Source organism: Protopterus annectens, chromosome 1.part0 (genome assembly GCF_019279795.1).
Source record: "Protopterus annectens isolate FY-2018-M chromosome 1.part0, PAN1.0, whole genome shotgun sequence".
NCBI classification, from domain to species: domain Eukaryota; kingdom Metazoa; phylum Chordata; order Ceratodontiformes; family Protopteridae; genus Protopterus; species Protopterus annectens.
In genome coordinates, this window is record NC_056725.1 from 976,554,935 (window position 1) to 976,571,296 (window position 16,362).

The 16,362-nt window shown below is 36.9% G+C and overlaps 1 protein-coding gene across 2 annotated transcripts in view; it reads right to left on the bottom strand.

The window, feature by feature from the left end:
* ECT2L (epithelial cell transforming 2 like) overlaps positions 1–16,362 on the bottom strand; it is a 1,012,011-nt gene that overhangs the window by 269,971 nt on the left and 725,678 nt on the right. The window lies entirely within an intron of this gene.

Below are 16,362 nucleotides of genomic sequence, written 5' to 3' on the forward strand. Positions count from 1 at the left end.
TCATTTTACCTTCAAGATACTCTTAATTCAGTTAGTTGTAAAATGTCCTTTCTATGCTTGTCTACATTTCTCCACAGACTGATATTTAATCACCTCTTAGAATTTCTCTGCTTAACTATATGCCTATTTCTAGCCGCTTCAGTGACCAGACACATGTTTGCAAGATATAAATAAATACAATACAGTAAAAGTGAAAAAATGCCAGTAATAAGCTGAAAATGGGTGAAAGTTTGAAGATTTGAATGTTAAGCTGGAAATCAAACTTCAGCATCCTAATGGAAAGCATTTCAAGGAGAACAAGGCAGGTACAGTCTGTTCTTTATTGAGTTATTGCAAGATTTAGTTTTGTCAAGTAGAATCCAAGCTGCCTGTGGACATTCAAGGTATGCAATATCCTTTCTCCTTCATTTTTAGGTTCAGGAAAGAAAAACAGGAAGATGGATAGTTTGGATTAAAGTAAACTCTGAGACCACTTTAAATGGAGAAGGACCAGTTATTAAAGATCTCCTCTCTCCGTAGAAAATGATATAGGGTTGACACACCATAACAGCTTGCAACTCAGATGTCCTTCCTTCAGAGCTCAGAGCAATCTGTACAACTGTTTTCATGTTAAGAATCTCAAGTCAGTCAGATTAGCTGGTTCAAATGGAGCAAGTTTGAGCTTCTCTAACACAAAATGAAGATCCCAAGGAGGGATCACTGACTTTCTTCGAGGCCTGTTATACAAACCCCTTCCTGACATGAGACTGCATTGAAAGAGGAGGATCCATGGGCAGACATGCTGAAGTGGCTGATAAAGGAACCTTGACAGAGGAGTAAGAAAGGCCAAAGGATAGTAACTCACACAAACACTGTAAAAGCAGAGAACAGCTAACCCTGATTGGGTGCTGGTTATGTTGTTGGCACCAACTAGAAAACCCTTTCCATTTGTTAATATGTGATTTTTCAGTAACAGACTTTCTTGCCTCCAGTAATACCTGCTGCATGTCCTCATTAAACAGATGCCTAAAAGGAATTAAGACCCTGTCATCCAGACAGTCAGTTGAAGATGATTAATGTTGGGGTGTATCAAACATTCCTGATCTTGTGTGAGTACATCCATTCTGTGAGGAAGCATATGGTAATTTGCTCCTGGCTATTTCCAAAAGAATGGATAACCACAGTTGCTTGGTCCAGAAGGGAGTCACCAGAATGATCTTGTGGGGATTCCTTTTGAATATTTAGAAGTATCCTGGATATTAGTGGAAAGGGTAGAAAAACATACAGGAACATTCCTGTCCAAGGAAAGGAAAAGGCATTTGTCTTCTTGCATGGAGTTCTGGAGCAGGATTTTGCTAAAAGATTGTTCAGAGAGCAGGCAAAGAGGTCTGCTTGAAGAACTCCCCAAAGATGGATCAAATCTTGGAAGATCCCCCACAGATCTAGTTTCCATTCATGAGGGTCTGCCCCTGGTCCTGCTCATCTTGTCTAGCACACAGTTTTAATCTCATGGAATCTAGGATACATGTAGAGTGAGATTGTGCAGTGAAGCTAAATCCCAAGCTGACAAGGCTAGCCTGCAAAAGGAGTATGACCTGGTTTCTCCTTGTTTGTTGATGTACCACACAAATGTAGTATTGTCTATAACAACATGAACAGGTCTTGGGGGCTGAAGATGATTCAGAGAGTTGAGTGCCTTGATCAGGGCAAGCATCTCTTTTATATTTATGTGCTTCTATCTGTCCTTGGTTTCCCACACACCCTGCATTTTAATCCCTCCTGAAACTACCCCCAAGCGAAGTCTGAGAAATCTGTGGTTACTGATGGCTTTGGAGAAGGGAGGGAGAAGAGCAGACCTGGATATAAGGATATTTCAATCCATCTACATCTTCATCCATCTCTGAGTCACCTCTCTCACCCTCACTCTCATTCTCACTATCACCTGTTCCCACCTCTTATATCAAGTTGCTCTTAACTAAACCCTGGTTCACCCTCAGCTGATAACCTTCCTCCATTATTCCTTAAACATGCAGCTACATCTCTAGCTTACCCCATATCTATCCTGATTAATAGATCCATAAAAGAAGGCAAAGTCCCTGAAATTTGGAAGACATTTTTTGTAGTACCTCTTCATAAAGGAGGAAACTCCACTGAGCCAACCAATTTCAGACCAATTGCCATACTGTCTTCTCTCTCCAATATACTGGAAAACTGTATCCATAAGCAAGTACTTAATCATCTGCTACAAGAAAACCTACTCACACCAACTCAACATGGCATCCGCTCCACACATAGCACAGCTACTGCTCTTGTATCCTTTAATAATAACATTGCTCAAGTCAGGGATAATAGCAAAATAGCATCAGCCCTCTTTCTGGACTTGTCGAAATCATTCAACACACTGTCTCATACCATACTTCACCATAAACTCTCCAACCTAGGGTTCTCAAACTTTACCACCTCCTGGTTCTATGATTACTTCACTAATAGACACCAGACTGTTAGCTGGAACTCTTCCTACTCCCCCTTTCTAGCAGTTAGGACAGGGGTCCCACAAGGATCAATATCGGGCCCTCTCTTCTTCAATGTATTTACCAATGACCTTTTCTCATCCTGCCCCCAATCCAATCTTATTCAGTATGCTGATGACTCGGCCATCATCAACTCTGCTGACAACATAGAAAACCTTCAATCCCTTACACAAAACTCACTCCACTCAGTTGAAAACTGGCTACAATCCAACCAACTCCTGCTAAATACAAGCAAAACTAAGCTACTACTTTTCCTACCTAAAAATCTGGAACATGCAAAACAGAACTTTTCTGTAACATCCCTTAATGGAACTAAAATTTCTGTTGACACCCAAACAAAACTCCTTGGAGCAATAATTGATGATGAACTTAAATTCAACCATCACAGTCATAGCTCAATAAAAAAAAAAAAACACCAAAAACTAGGTCTGCTTTACCGTCACAAAAACTTTCTTCCCTGTGCATCCAGGTAATCCCTTGCCCAATCCCTGCTTCTACCATCCCTACTCTATGCTTCACCTATTCTTACCCATCTACAGAGTAACCTAATATCCAATCTAGAAACCACATATAACAAAGTAGCCAGATTTGCTGCAAATCAACCTTACAAATCCCATCACTGTCTCTCATTAAAGGCTTTACACTGGCCTGAATTTTCCAACTTACTGCCTCAATCCCAACTCCTTGTAGCATACAATATACTAAATAATCCTAAATCCTGCCCATCCCTTGCAAATTCTCTGACACTTTATACTCCTCAACGCCCACCAAGAAGTACTAATCAATACTTTCTTGAAGTTCATAAGCCAAGCAAAACCTTTGGGAAAATACTCTATTGTCACTCAGTTGCAACATATTGGAACACACTCCCTTTAGCCCTTAGACTACTTAAAGACAAAAATGCCTTCAAGAAATAGCTTAAATCTTTTTTCCTATCAAATTGGATATGTTCATGCTCTAAACTAATACCCAAGAAACATGCAGGGATAACCTAACTTAACTGTATCACTTCTTGCTCTCTCTCTTACTACTACCTACACATTTTTTCCATCATATTCCATACTATTTAGCTCATGTTACATTAATTTCCCATAATCCCTTATTACTGTTCTTTAATTTATTTATTAACTTACAGAGTTCACACAACTTTATCTGTATATTTACTTACTTCATGCCTAGTACCTTGGTTCAGCAATGTATTGATCTTAGTCTTACCATATTTCTGCTTAGTTTCTTCATACTACGTGATAATTTCCATATATGTATTGTATTGTATTTCTATCCATTCTATATATTCCTTTATTGCATGTCATGTAATTACTTCAGAAGTATGTATACTTAAAATGTAATCTGTGTTTATCTTTGTTCTTACTATTTGTTTACTTAAACTTTCTTTGGGGAACTTTTCTCCTCGGGTCTCTGCTGAAAAAGGGCTTCTAAGAACCCAGACAGACTAACCCGGTTAACAAATGTAAAAATAAATAAAATAAATAAATATTTGCTGTTTCCATCAAGTGATGTTTCTTCAAACCACAGCACTGGGATTTGAAAAGACAAAGGATGCTGATGCTGGGACTGGGACAGAAGAGACTTCAGATACTATTGTATCTTTCTCATGCACAGTCTTGCCAGGGGTATCTTGAGAATCATAGATGCCCTGGGACCCAAAATCTGAGGTATTTCCTTGCAGTGACCAAAGCCTGAATGGGAAACCTTAGAAATAGATGTATTTCTTTTTGTGGAAGAAAAGCTCTTTGAACTGAGGTGTCTAGCTGACACCCCAGGAACACAGTCTGTGTGAAGGAGTCAAGAAAGAATTTTGAAAGTTCTCTTGGAACCCCAGCTTGTGTAAGAGATATTTCACCCAGCAGAGAGATTCCTGACACTTTGAAAAAAGATTGCAAAAATAAGCAAGTATCTAAATATGGAAATATCTGGATACCCTGTAGCCTGCAATGAGCTATAACTGCAGCAGGACACATTGAGAACATTCTTGGTGCAGTGGATAATCCAAGGGGTAAGGCAGGGAATTAATATTCAGACACACAAAACCTTAAGAAACAAAGAAAGAAAAAATGTGTACTAGAGCAGTGCAGAAGAGGCTAACACAAGGGGAGGAGAATGAAGAAAGAACTAGGAAACGTGACGGGTAAATGAGAGCTACATATCCATTAAAGCAAAGTGATATTCTACAAACTCTATTAGATACTGAAAGGGAACAGACTTTCTCAGCTGTTAAATGTTCAATAATGCTGCAGGATAAAATGTACTCTGTTCAGGGGAGGTAAGTGCAGGGAGTATCCCTCTTTCTCTGAGGTACCGTGACTTCATAGTGAATTAGGTTTGTCAAGAGGCTGCAGGACGCAGACCCCTTTGCTTGGGGTGCAAGACACCCTATAACAAAATGACATTCTAATTGTACTGCTTTTGTTTTTTTTTTGTCTTGCTCATAGAATTAAAAAAATGGTCGTTGCTCATATGACAGGGAACATTAAATGAACTGTGTTGAAATAATTAATAGGTACGCCTGATTACTTTAAATATAAATTACGCTAAACTTTCTCAGTAGAAATGCATTTTCAAAGTCCCAGGTGAGCTATATTATCTAAACCACTAAACTCCACATTCATCTACTCAAAATTCAAGTTTAATGCATATTAATGGGATAATCGATGCAAGAGAATCTCTGTTGACTCATGCAGAATTCTTTATTCTATAAATGATTTAAGACCTGAATCCATTCCTGAAATACTGGTGGGTTATTATTCTTCCATTTCATGTACTGCTTTCCTTACCACAGTCAGTAATGCCTACAGTAGTTTAAACTGAGAATTAAGTATTCAAGACTATATTGAAAATTTAAACAAAACCACCTGCTTGGTGATCATGAAGAGAGCCCCACACTTGCCTGCGTCTTTGTTCAACCAATTACATGAAGATGTGCCATGAGTAGCATTTATAAAACATGGACACCAATGTGATTTCTGCAGAAGTATTTTGGGCAAGTACCAGAAGAGACAATGTATATCTTTGCTAGCCTGAGATGTTAGATGTCACAGCGCAGGAACAGCCATAAAAAGTGTCCAGTAAGGAGAGCATGCACTGCTACATGGAGCAATTAACACAGGTATTGAAGCATAAACTGTATTAAACTTTAAGTATAAACTATATACTGGAATTGATGCTGACAGAATTTTATAGTCATTTAGAAGAAAACAATTGTTAAAATAGAACAAAAGAGTAAAAAAGAAAGTCATATGGAACAAAGGATCACTTGTTGTTAAATGAAGTCATAATGGAGAATTGTAAAAAGGGGAAGAATATAGTATGGCATGGATAGATTACAAAAAAGCATTTGACAGCATCACACATTCATGAATAAAGATACACCTTACATTAATTAGTTACATTACAGTGACCATGAAACAGTGGCAGACCACTTTGTAGCTAAGCCATGCTAAAGGAGAAATTATTAACTCGGGGATAAAAATTCAAAGGGGGATATTCCAGGGTGACTCTTTGTAACTGCTGTTCTTTTGTCTTGCCCTTAACCCATTAAGGTGTCTACTTAACAGATTAGGTCTTGCTTACAATTTGGCTCCCAGACAACAACAAAGTGTAGACTTCTCATCTTCTTTTTGTGGATGATTTAAAATTGTACAGTTCATCAGATAAGGAGCTGAAAGCACTACTGAAAGTGGTCAAACCTTTCTCAGATGATACAAGAATGTCATTTTCTCTTGATAAATGCACAGAAGCAACATTTAAAGCAGGTAAGCTGCAGCTCCAATAAAATCAGTCTGGGACACGAATGTGATATAAAGGAGGGAATGTATAAAGATTTGGGAATTAATAAAGGATTGACAATAAAACATGAACAAATGTGAACAAAACTCAGTAAGGAGTATTTCAGAAGAGTAAAATTAATACTGAAATAAACAGCCCTGACACCTAGGAACAAAGTCCAAGACATAACGCAATTTGCTTTTCCTGTTTTAACATTCAGTTTTGGGGTGACTGACTGGCTCCAAAAGTTACTGGATCAGTTGGACATGAAAACAAGAAAAATAATTCATGGTTATCAATTAATGTATAAAAATCAGTGTACACCAAGATTATATATCCCTTGTATTGAAGGAGGTATTAGTTTCCTCGAAATTGATTACGCGTACAGATATGGAATTGTAGAACAGCATACATATCTGTTGATCTCACCAGATCCAAACATAGTAAATGTTTTGAAACATGAAGAGAACAAATCTATGATGACTTCCCTGATTAGTTTAGCAGTAGCATATCTGTGTCAAGCAGGAATGGAAACCAAACCATAAGTAGGCAAAAATCAGGCAGCAACTAAAAGTGCCAAAAATTAAAAGAAAGAATATAAGGAGAAGGATCAGATGAGAAGGCAAGAAATGTAGAAAATGTATAAATATAGTTGTACAGAAAACCCCTGGAACAATCTCATGTCAATCAGGATCTGATGCAGGAATAGTTAAGGAAGCAGCCCGGGATAGTGGACTATATGCACATTGGTTTACAAAGTCCACTGAACATGTGAGAAACAGACAAATGTAGGTTCTGTAAAACAGAACTGGAAACAGTTGCACATCTTGTTGCTGGTTGTGATACACTAATGGCAGAGGGGTTGTATACTGAAAGGCACAATAATGTCTCAAGACTGTGGCATTGAGGATTGTGCAAGCATTACAACACTGACGCAGCTGAGAAGCACTGGAAACATGAGCCAAAAGCATTATACAGAATGTTAAAGTTTCTTTCACATGGGATTACCCATTACCAACCTTTCAAAAATAGATGTAAGAAAAACAGATATAGTACCCATGAAAAGAAGAGAAAAGTAGCATTGATCATTGAAATTGCTATACCTAGAGACTGCAGTGTATTACATACAGAGACAAAAAGTCAAAAAATACCCAGATTTGCAGGTAGAAATGAGGGCAATGTGGAAGAAGGATACTCAGAAGTTCCAAGAGTAGTAGGAGCAATGGGTCTTATAAAAAAGAATTTACAGTCTTATTTTATGTTACCAATACTTGTAACTCCGTATGAATTGCGGGAGGAGTCATTACTGGGCACATTGCAGGTGCTGGGAAAGTGACTTTTGGCTAACATCAAAGACTGAAACAATACTAATTTCATGAACTTTAATCATACTTTGACTTAGGAATGGTATCCATTCCTGTCATGGTATTAGAAACCCAAAAGACTTGGAGAAATTAAACTGGCATTAATCATATAGGTTTTAATGGTATTACAGGTAGGTTGGTAGTAAGACTACTTTTATAAAGGCAAGATGTTATTGTAGCCTTCAAAGAGATTATGTGGAGAGAAGTACATTTGTCAGAAATAGTAAAGCCTTGAAGAACTTCATTAATATCTTATCCTATCTCACTTCTCCACTCCCCCTTACGACCTCTAACCACCTGAAGGATCTCTATAGCTTCAACCCTCATACCATTCTGTTGAACACTATTCCCTCCTACTTTTCCCTACCTCCTACCCCCGCTGTGAAGTAACCTCACCTACATACTTCTCAACTCCAACCACAAAACATTTCTTTCTACTACCCATGTCTCACACATATATTATGTCTCCCCTCTACCTTTTACCTATTATACTGCTATACTTCTCATTCCTTACCTCCTATCACACAAAACTTAATCTCTTTCTTACATCTCCTTCACATACTGATCCCTTACATAACAAATAATCTTTCCTACCCTTCCTAAATCCCCCCCTCTCTGTTCAATTCCTCCTATACCCAGCTCCACAAACTCAAAATATTCACCACCTCAACAAACTCCCCCAAACCTAAATACAAACCCTATAGTTCCTATTTTTACACTATTAAACCAACCCCACTCACAGACACTCCACTGCTAGATGGTGACATCAACCCTAACTAGCTTCCATCCCATCTACTACAAATTCCAACCTGACTAAACCCCTCTCTGTTTATGCCATTAACATACAGAGTCTGCCTAAGAAAATTACAGAGCTACATTCTTGGATCACCCACTACTTCCCTCATATTTTAGCCCTATCTGAAACATGGTTAAAACCATACATCTCCAGTACTGAAATACAACCTCCCCACTACAATATATATCACCTAGACATTGCTAACAAATAAGGTGGAGGTGTTACAATTATGTACTCTGACCACCTTAACATATCCCCCCACCTATATCTCACCCTAATTTTCGCCCAGCTGAACTACTTATCCTTAACTGTCACCTCAATCTCCCCAAAAATTTGCCATCACAGCTTTATATATATATATATATATATATATATATATATATATATATATATATATATATATATACACATACCTCCTGTTAAAACATTCCCATCCTAGAAAGTGTCTTATCCTGGATCGCACTGCATATCCCCTATGAGACCATTGTACTTGAGGATGTTAATATTGACTGGCAAAAACTATCCACTACCTCCTCTTCCTCACATATTAACCTTCATGACTTCCATCAACCTATTACCTCTCCTACTCATTTCAATAACAACAATAGTAACTCCTCTACCCTTGACTGGATTCTCACCTCTGATCTGACCCTCATCACAACCCTAGCAACCTACCAGACTCCCTAAGTGACCACCTCCCTACTTGAGTCCTAAGACACCCCATCCAAATACCTAAGTCTCACCACTACAAAGAATGTCGCAACCTCTCTTCCTTTAATGCTCAAATCTTTAACAATAGACTAGCTTCTATTAACTGGTCTCTCCTAAAAAACCTTCCCCTCAACGATGCAGTTCTACATTTGAATTATACTTTTCTAGATATCCTGAATTCTATAGCCACCCTAAGAAATATTACAGTCAAAACAACGTACTCCCCTTGGCTCACTAAAGACACCCTCGCTCTCATGAAAGAGAGGGACATGTATTGGAAACAATGGCTACAGACTAACTCCATAACACTTTTCCAAAAGTATAAAAAACTTTGAAACCTCTCAAAAAAAAAAAAAAAAGTAAAGACAAGAAAAAAATTCTATTATAATTCCTAATTCACCAATAACTCTAACCCCCAAAAATTCTGGCACTCCATCAATAAAATCTTGCACCCAGGTAAACCTACCATCTCAACCACTATCCTAACAATATCCCCCAAGAAACTGCCACCTTATTTAATACCCATTTCATTGAATCTATTCAGAAACTAACTCAAACTTGTCAGTCTCAAAACATTTATTTTATTTATTTATTTTACATTTGTTGACCTGGATAGTCTGACTGGATTCATGTCCATTTTCAGTGGAGGCCCGGGGAGAAAAGCTCCAAAATAAGTAGTTAAGATTACAGGTACAATATATACAGTGGTTGCATACTTAACAAGTTATACAAATTCCAAGGTAAGAGATAATCTTAGGTCCGGATTAAGTAACAAAACTAAGCTAAATTATAGTTATTAACTCATAGTAGAGGAGAGTTAGTCTGGTTTGATACATTGACATAGTCAGTTTAGTGTCAAATATTGTTTGAGTCTAATCTTAAATTGACTCAGGGTGGTAAGTAAAGTAATATCAGCTGGAAGTGAGTTCCAGGATATACCTGCAGAGTTGGCAAAGAGAGAGTCACCGGCTGAGTTATTAGTTTTGATAGTCTAAACTAGCAGTCTGTTAGAAGATCGAAGAGGTCTGGGATTGTTATAGGAGGTGATAATGTTTTTAGTGCAGGACTATTGTCCATATTGTAGAGGATTTTATATGCCATAATCAATTGGTTATACTGGATCAAGCTGGTTAGTTCTAGCGACTCAAGCTGGTTTAGATTGATACAGTGGTGTGTCCTATAAGGCAGACCAGTCACAAATATGGCAATGTGGTTGTAGCAGATAGAGAGTTTATGAGGACAGACTTGTTTAAATTAGAGAGTAAAGGGGATGGAATTCACAGATGGCCGCTGTTCTGTAAGCACTGCTAATCCTTAGCTCCTCTAAATATCTTGAATAAAAACAACCCAGAAGATTACTCTGAACCAATTTCGACAAAATATCTTGAAATATCAACTCTATTTAACTCTAAAATAAAATTACCAAGGAAAAGTGACTGGTCCAGCTTATAATCAAGCAAGATTGAAAAGGATACAGAAAAACTAACTCAAGCCGTGTGCTCTCTCAGTCCTGCTTACTTGAAAATACACTCAAAACTGTAGAAAATAAACACCACAGGATGTCAAAAGAAGATAAAAACATGGACACTACCACAACTAAAACCAAACTTTCGGACTTACTATCGCTGGAGAAAGATTTGAACTCAAAAAGGCAGAAGATAATAAAACAAACGGATACATCCAAAACTGGAAATAAAAATAAATCTGATGAACCAGCAAATCTGGAAGATATCAAAACAGCCTTACTCCCCATCCAAGAGTCAATAAAAGAATTAACTGTACAACTACAATCATTTGGAAATACTTTTAATCAAATAATGGACAGACTGGATAAATGTGAAGCCAAAAACATGGAACATGAAGAGAAAATAACTCTAATCACCAAAAAAACAGACTCCCACGATAAAGAAATCCAAAACATCCAAGACAAAATCACGGACCTGGAAGCAAGATCCAGAAGGAATAATATTATCATAAGAGGCATCCCAGAATCTGTAAACCACAATGAGCTCATTCCCTTCTATAATACAAAGTTTCAACATAAAGCTCAAAGAACCTGGATCAGTAAAACAAATAATAATAGAAACAGCACACAGAGCTCTAAGAGAAAATCAAGGAACCCAGACCCAGACCTGTCTATGTAAAGCTATTAAACTTCCAAGACATCAATACAATCCTGCTGACTATAAAAAAATGGAGGCACTGTTAATTGGAACAATAATACAATATCACTAGCCCAAGATCTCCCCCTCCAAATAAGACAAGCAAGACAACTTCTCTCTCCCTATTGTAAGTTCCTAATTGAAAGAAAAATTAAATTTCAAATGAAATACCCTAATACACTAACTTTTCACTCAGAAGGAACTAAGTATATGATCACTAATCAAAAGGAAGCAAGAGAAACTTTTCTGGCTGTCTTTAAGAAAATTCCAATGACAGATCGATAAATATACGCAGCGGAGTCCTGCATGAATATTGGATGAATGACTGAACACATCTCGGCCTTCCAAGATGACTTTCTGTTTTCCTTTGTACTGTTGGGCCTTTTTAGGCCTATACCAACAACCTGGTAGTTCCGATATATCAGAAAAACCACCATGAGGTTGATCGAGAGCAATTGGTCACGCCTACTCCTCTCCTTTTTCCCATGACAGGAACCAAAAACACCCCTAAATGCATTACACCAGTTCTTCTCAAAAGTGTGACACTTCTGGGATATACAACAGATTGGTTCGTCCCCATATGCTCATTCAGACTGCCAGGAAATGAGCGACAAGTGCACAGAATGCAGGATGCAAATATGAGGAAGGAAACGTCTTGTAATATAGCACACTGATGATGTAGCCAATTTGGAAGAAGTTCCTTGTTTATTAGAAGATGGACAGTTGCTCCCGATCTATAGACCCAGCGAAATGGCAAGACAAAGTCCCTGATCTGACCCAGTGACCAAGGTATATCAAACACACGCTACTCACCCTATCTTGCACCACTCACTCTCTCCTTCAATGCATGCACTCACCTTCTCTCGTACACCCATACAAAATCTTTACTACATTCATACACACATGCAGGCTTTCATAAATGCATCGTACATTCTCCCATACACCGTTCACTCTCTCCTTCAAGGCATGCAGTTACTCTCTCTCACACATCCATGCACAGCCTCTCCTGCACTCATACACAAACACAAAATGCTCTCATACATGCACCGTTCATTCTCTCATACACCGTTCACTCTCTCCTTCAATATATACACCCACTCTCTCGCATTCACCCGCGCCCAGTCTGTGTGGCATTCACACACACACACAGCATGCCTTCATGCACATAACGTTCATTCGCTCATATACCACTCAACATTTTTACATCCGGACTGGCTAGGTTTTTGCTTGTGTGAAGACAGGATCATTACGATCAAAAATCACCAACCATTTTGTTGCAATACAACTAAGAATCTCAATGTCTAGCAAAAGAAAGCTAGAAAACCAAGGACATTGTACTCTAATGAAATATTGTATCAGCACTAACTGCTTTGACCCAGCATTCGCATTCATGCTTCATCATGTAATATACAATGGGTTCACCAGCATACTATATAGTAATTACATAGGCCATTAACTTGTTTATCATCTGTACTATGGTTGATGAAACATCCTTTACCAAGTTTCTCTCTCTCCACCCTTTTTTAATACATGATCATTTCATCTACAAATAGGGAAAAAGACAGACATTTATCTGTATGTATATGTTTAGATGTATGTATATTTATATGTGTATGTATTTACATCTATATATATGAAAAGAGAGAAAGAGAGAGAGAGAAAATATGTCTTTAAAGCTACATTTTGCTGCACTATGCCCTATATATTAAAAAAAAATACCCAAACTGCTTATAACATCCCTGGCCTATATCCATTTAACCCCCTCAGATATATATATATATATATATATATATATATATATATATATATATATATATATATATATATATATGTATATATATATATATATAAAAATATATATATATATATTATATGTTCTTTCTTGGATAATTTCTACAAGTCTGTATACCAATACCAAAAGACCCAGTTACACCGCTGAGTAGCATCTTGGTTAACAGCAGCTAACTCCTATACAATCCACAAAGGCTGCATCATATATCAAATTGTTAAGCTTCTCATGCCCTGCTGCTAAAATCTATTTGTTTACCAGGATAGCGTTAAACTTTATTGGATATGACATGGTGTAGTGAAATACCAACAAACACACACATACACGCACACTGGAATGTAGAATAGCCATCATCATTGGGCTCTCCTTAAAAATAACATCTCAGCATGACTTTACCTAACAAATATAAGAATCTGTGACTCTTTCCTTTTTTGTTAAAAATACAATATACAACAGACTCATAACACAATAGCCTCTTGAATTCTACCCAGCTCACTTCTGGGTTTTCTGTGACACAATAAAAGGCCTTTCGGTCCCTGTTACCATACACTCTGAGATCTTCACAGGTAACTTTCTCAATAAAACTAACAGGGACGACTATAGATGATTATATTGTCAGAAAACTACCTTTAGTAAGAGTCAGGAGACTTTGTTTGCTAGCAGAACACAACAAACTAGTACCCTGTGCTTTTGGTATAACTGTGAATATGTGCTTTGTTTATTACAAATAGTCTGCAGACAGTTTCATCATCTACTGAATTGTACCTATAAATCCTCCACTATCGTTCGTGTGGGAACAGACTCGACACTACCAAAGTAAATAAGCAAGATGGCGAATATAGGGCTATCTTGGACTGGATTAGAGCAATAGTCTCCCTAAAATGTCATGGACACCAATGCTTCTGTTGTGGCTCAAATGCTCTTATGAAACATATGACTAAAACTTTCTGCCACAATAAATTCTAGGCTGATTGCCAAATGGAGTAATATCACAGCCATTGTAAAGCATAAATGTAACATTCTCGAGGGGAAAATTTCTTATTCAAGTGTATATGTACAGATACTAAGCTATCAATTGAAAATCCCAGTTCCAAATAGTGAAGCTTGGTAGATTGACAGAATGTTATGTGTTTGTTTTTATAACTGTAAGCCTTCTCTGTTTTGCTTTAAACTCTAAATATGATACTTTCATAATGGGAACACATCTGAGGGATGAAGCCATTGTATAACTGGTGACTTGGACTCTTCTACACTGATTGGCTGCCACTACCCACTTCTCAGAATGAAGATAGACTCGGATTTGTGTAACCGAAAGTAAAAACAATGAATGTATAGCCGATTTACCCGAGAAAATTAAATATAAACATATACCTGTCTCAAATCATCATAACTTCCGAAACATGAATGTTCTAGTGATGTTATTTATCTTATAGCAGCTCTTCTATTTTACCCATACAGCGAAAACCTACAGACAATGATCAAGACAGTCACTGAATCTTACACTCAGAATAACATTGCTAGTCACCTTAATGAACTCTTTTCTCCCTGACAATTTTGGTTTAAAACTAAACTTTTATAAAGACAGATGACATTTTGAAGGATGACAATTCACTCTCATGACATCTCATGGATTGCCCTTTATAAACCTTTAATATGCACAGTCCTGTTCATAGCATGAAGGGAAAGGAGATAACAGTAATGGAAAGGAGGCAGAAATGATCAGATAACAAAAGAGAACATATAAAAACTCTGTTTTTGTTTATAATACTTCAAAGTTAGTGAAAACAGTTAAAACAATATAGCTAACAATTATACTAATACCTTTTTAGTAGACTTCTAGAACTTACTAACAAGTATTTGTACAGCTATATTAAAAAAAAACTTCTCTAATGGACCTGTACCTAATATAATGGTTATATTAAGAACTTTTCATAATATACCTCTTAATTATTGTTAATCATATAAAATAATCACTTTGAATGTTTCATTAGACAGATACAAAACTATTGAGGAGGGTAGGGATATTTTAATGGTGCTTTTTAGGGAATTAGCTTGTTAAGCTTTGTCTATGTAGAGAAAATGCTGGCAGGGATACTAGTTTCTATTACTTACCTAAATATGATAACACACTTCATAATCACTATACTGTACCACAGTTTCAAAAAATTAATAACGATTTATTCCCTGCATTATTCCTGGTCCAAGGGGATAGTGGTTAGGCACTGGGGAGGGATGGGAATAAAAATATGCTTTCTTAATTTCATTTTGTCAATACATGAACAGAAATCATTAACACAATCACCCCAAACATATTTTACAAACAACCCAACTACATAAATGTGGGAATTTGACTCATGGAATATCAAAGTCCTCCAGAATAAGAAGAAAAGAAAACTTTTCCTTCACCTCATCCTAAAAGCGAAATCAAACTTCATATTGATCCAAGAAACACACTTAACACTTGAACAATGGTCAGAAATTAAAGATAAAAAATGGATTAGAGATATCATAGCTTCTGAAGGCAAATCCAATAGTGCAGGGGTAGTTATAATAATTAAAAATCAGTTCCAAGATAAAATTTTGGAAACCAATGTGGACAAAGAGGGAAGATGATGCTATATAACTATTCGAACTCCAAATCTTCCTAAACCTTTGCTCGTCCTTAATGTTTACGCCCCTTGCAAAAACCAACACATTTTTTTCGCTTCACTATACCCTATCTTAAATAAATTCCAAGATTATTACATGGTCCTAGGTGGAGACTGGAACTCATATCTAAATCCTGAAAAAGACAAAACAAGCACAAATTTAATACATAATAAACAAGCCCACCTAACATTAAGAGAACTTATTCAGGATTACAAGTTATACGACCCCTTTAAGTATGGAGATAGCCTAAATAAATCCAACAGATTCATATTTTACTCCCAGTGCCACAAAATGTGGTCGAGAATAGATTTTTTTCTAATTTCAGACTCATTTATTAATCTAGCTCTGAAAATGACCATACACACTAGATACCTCTCGGACCACTCCAACATTACTTTAAATCTCAATGGAATTACAATGAATAACACAATGAAAAAAAGTTATAATTGGTCTTTGAACCCCAACCTTTTAACTAAAAAGGAAATAATAAATGTTATTCAAACCTTACTCAAATCAACCTTATCCAATATTTCTAACTCCCAATTACCGGTAGATATCGAATGGGCGGCAACTAAAGCCCATATTAGGGGAATTC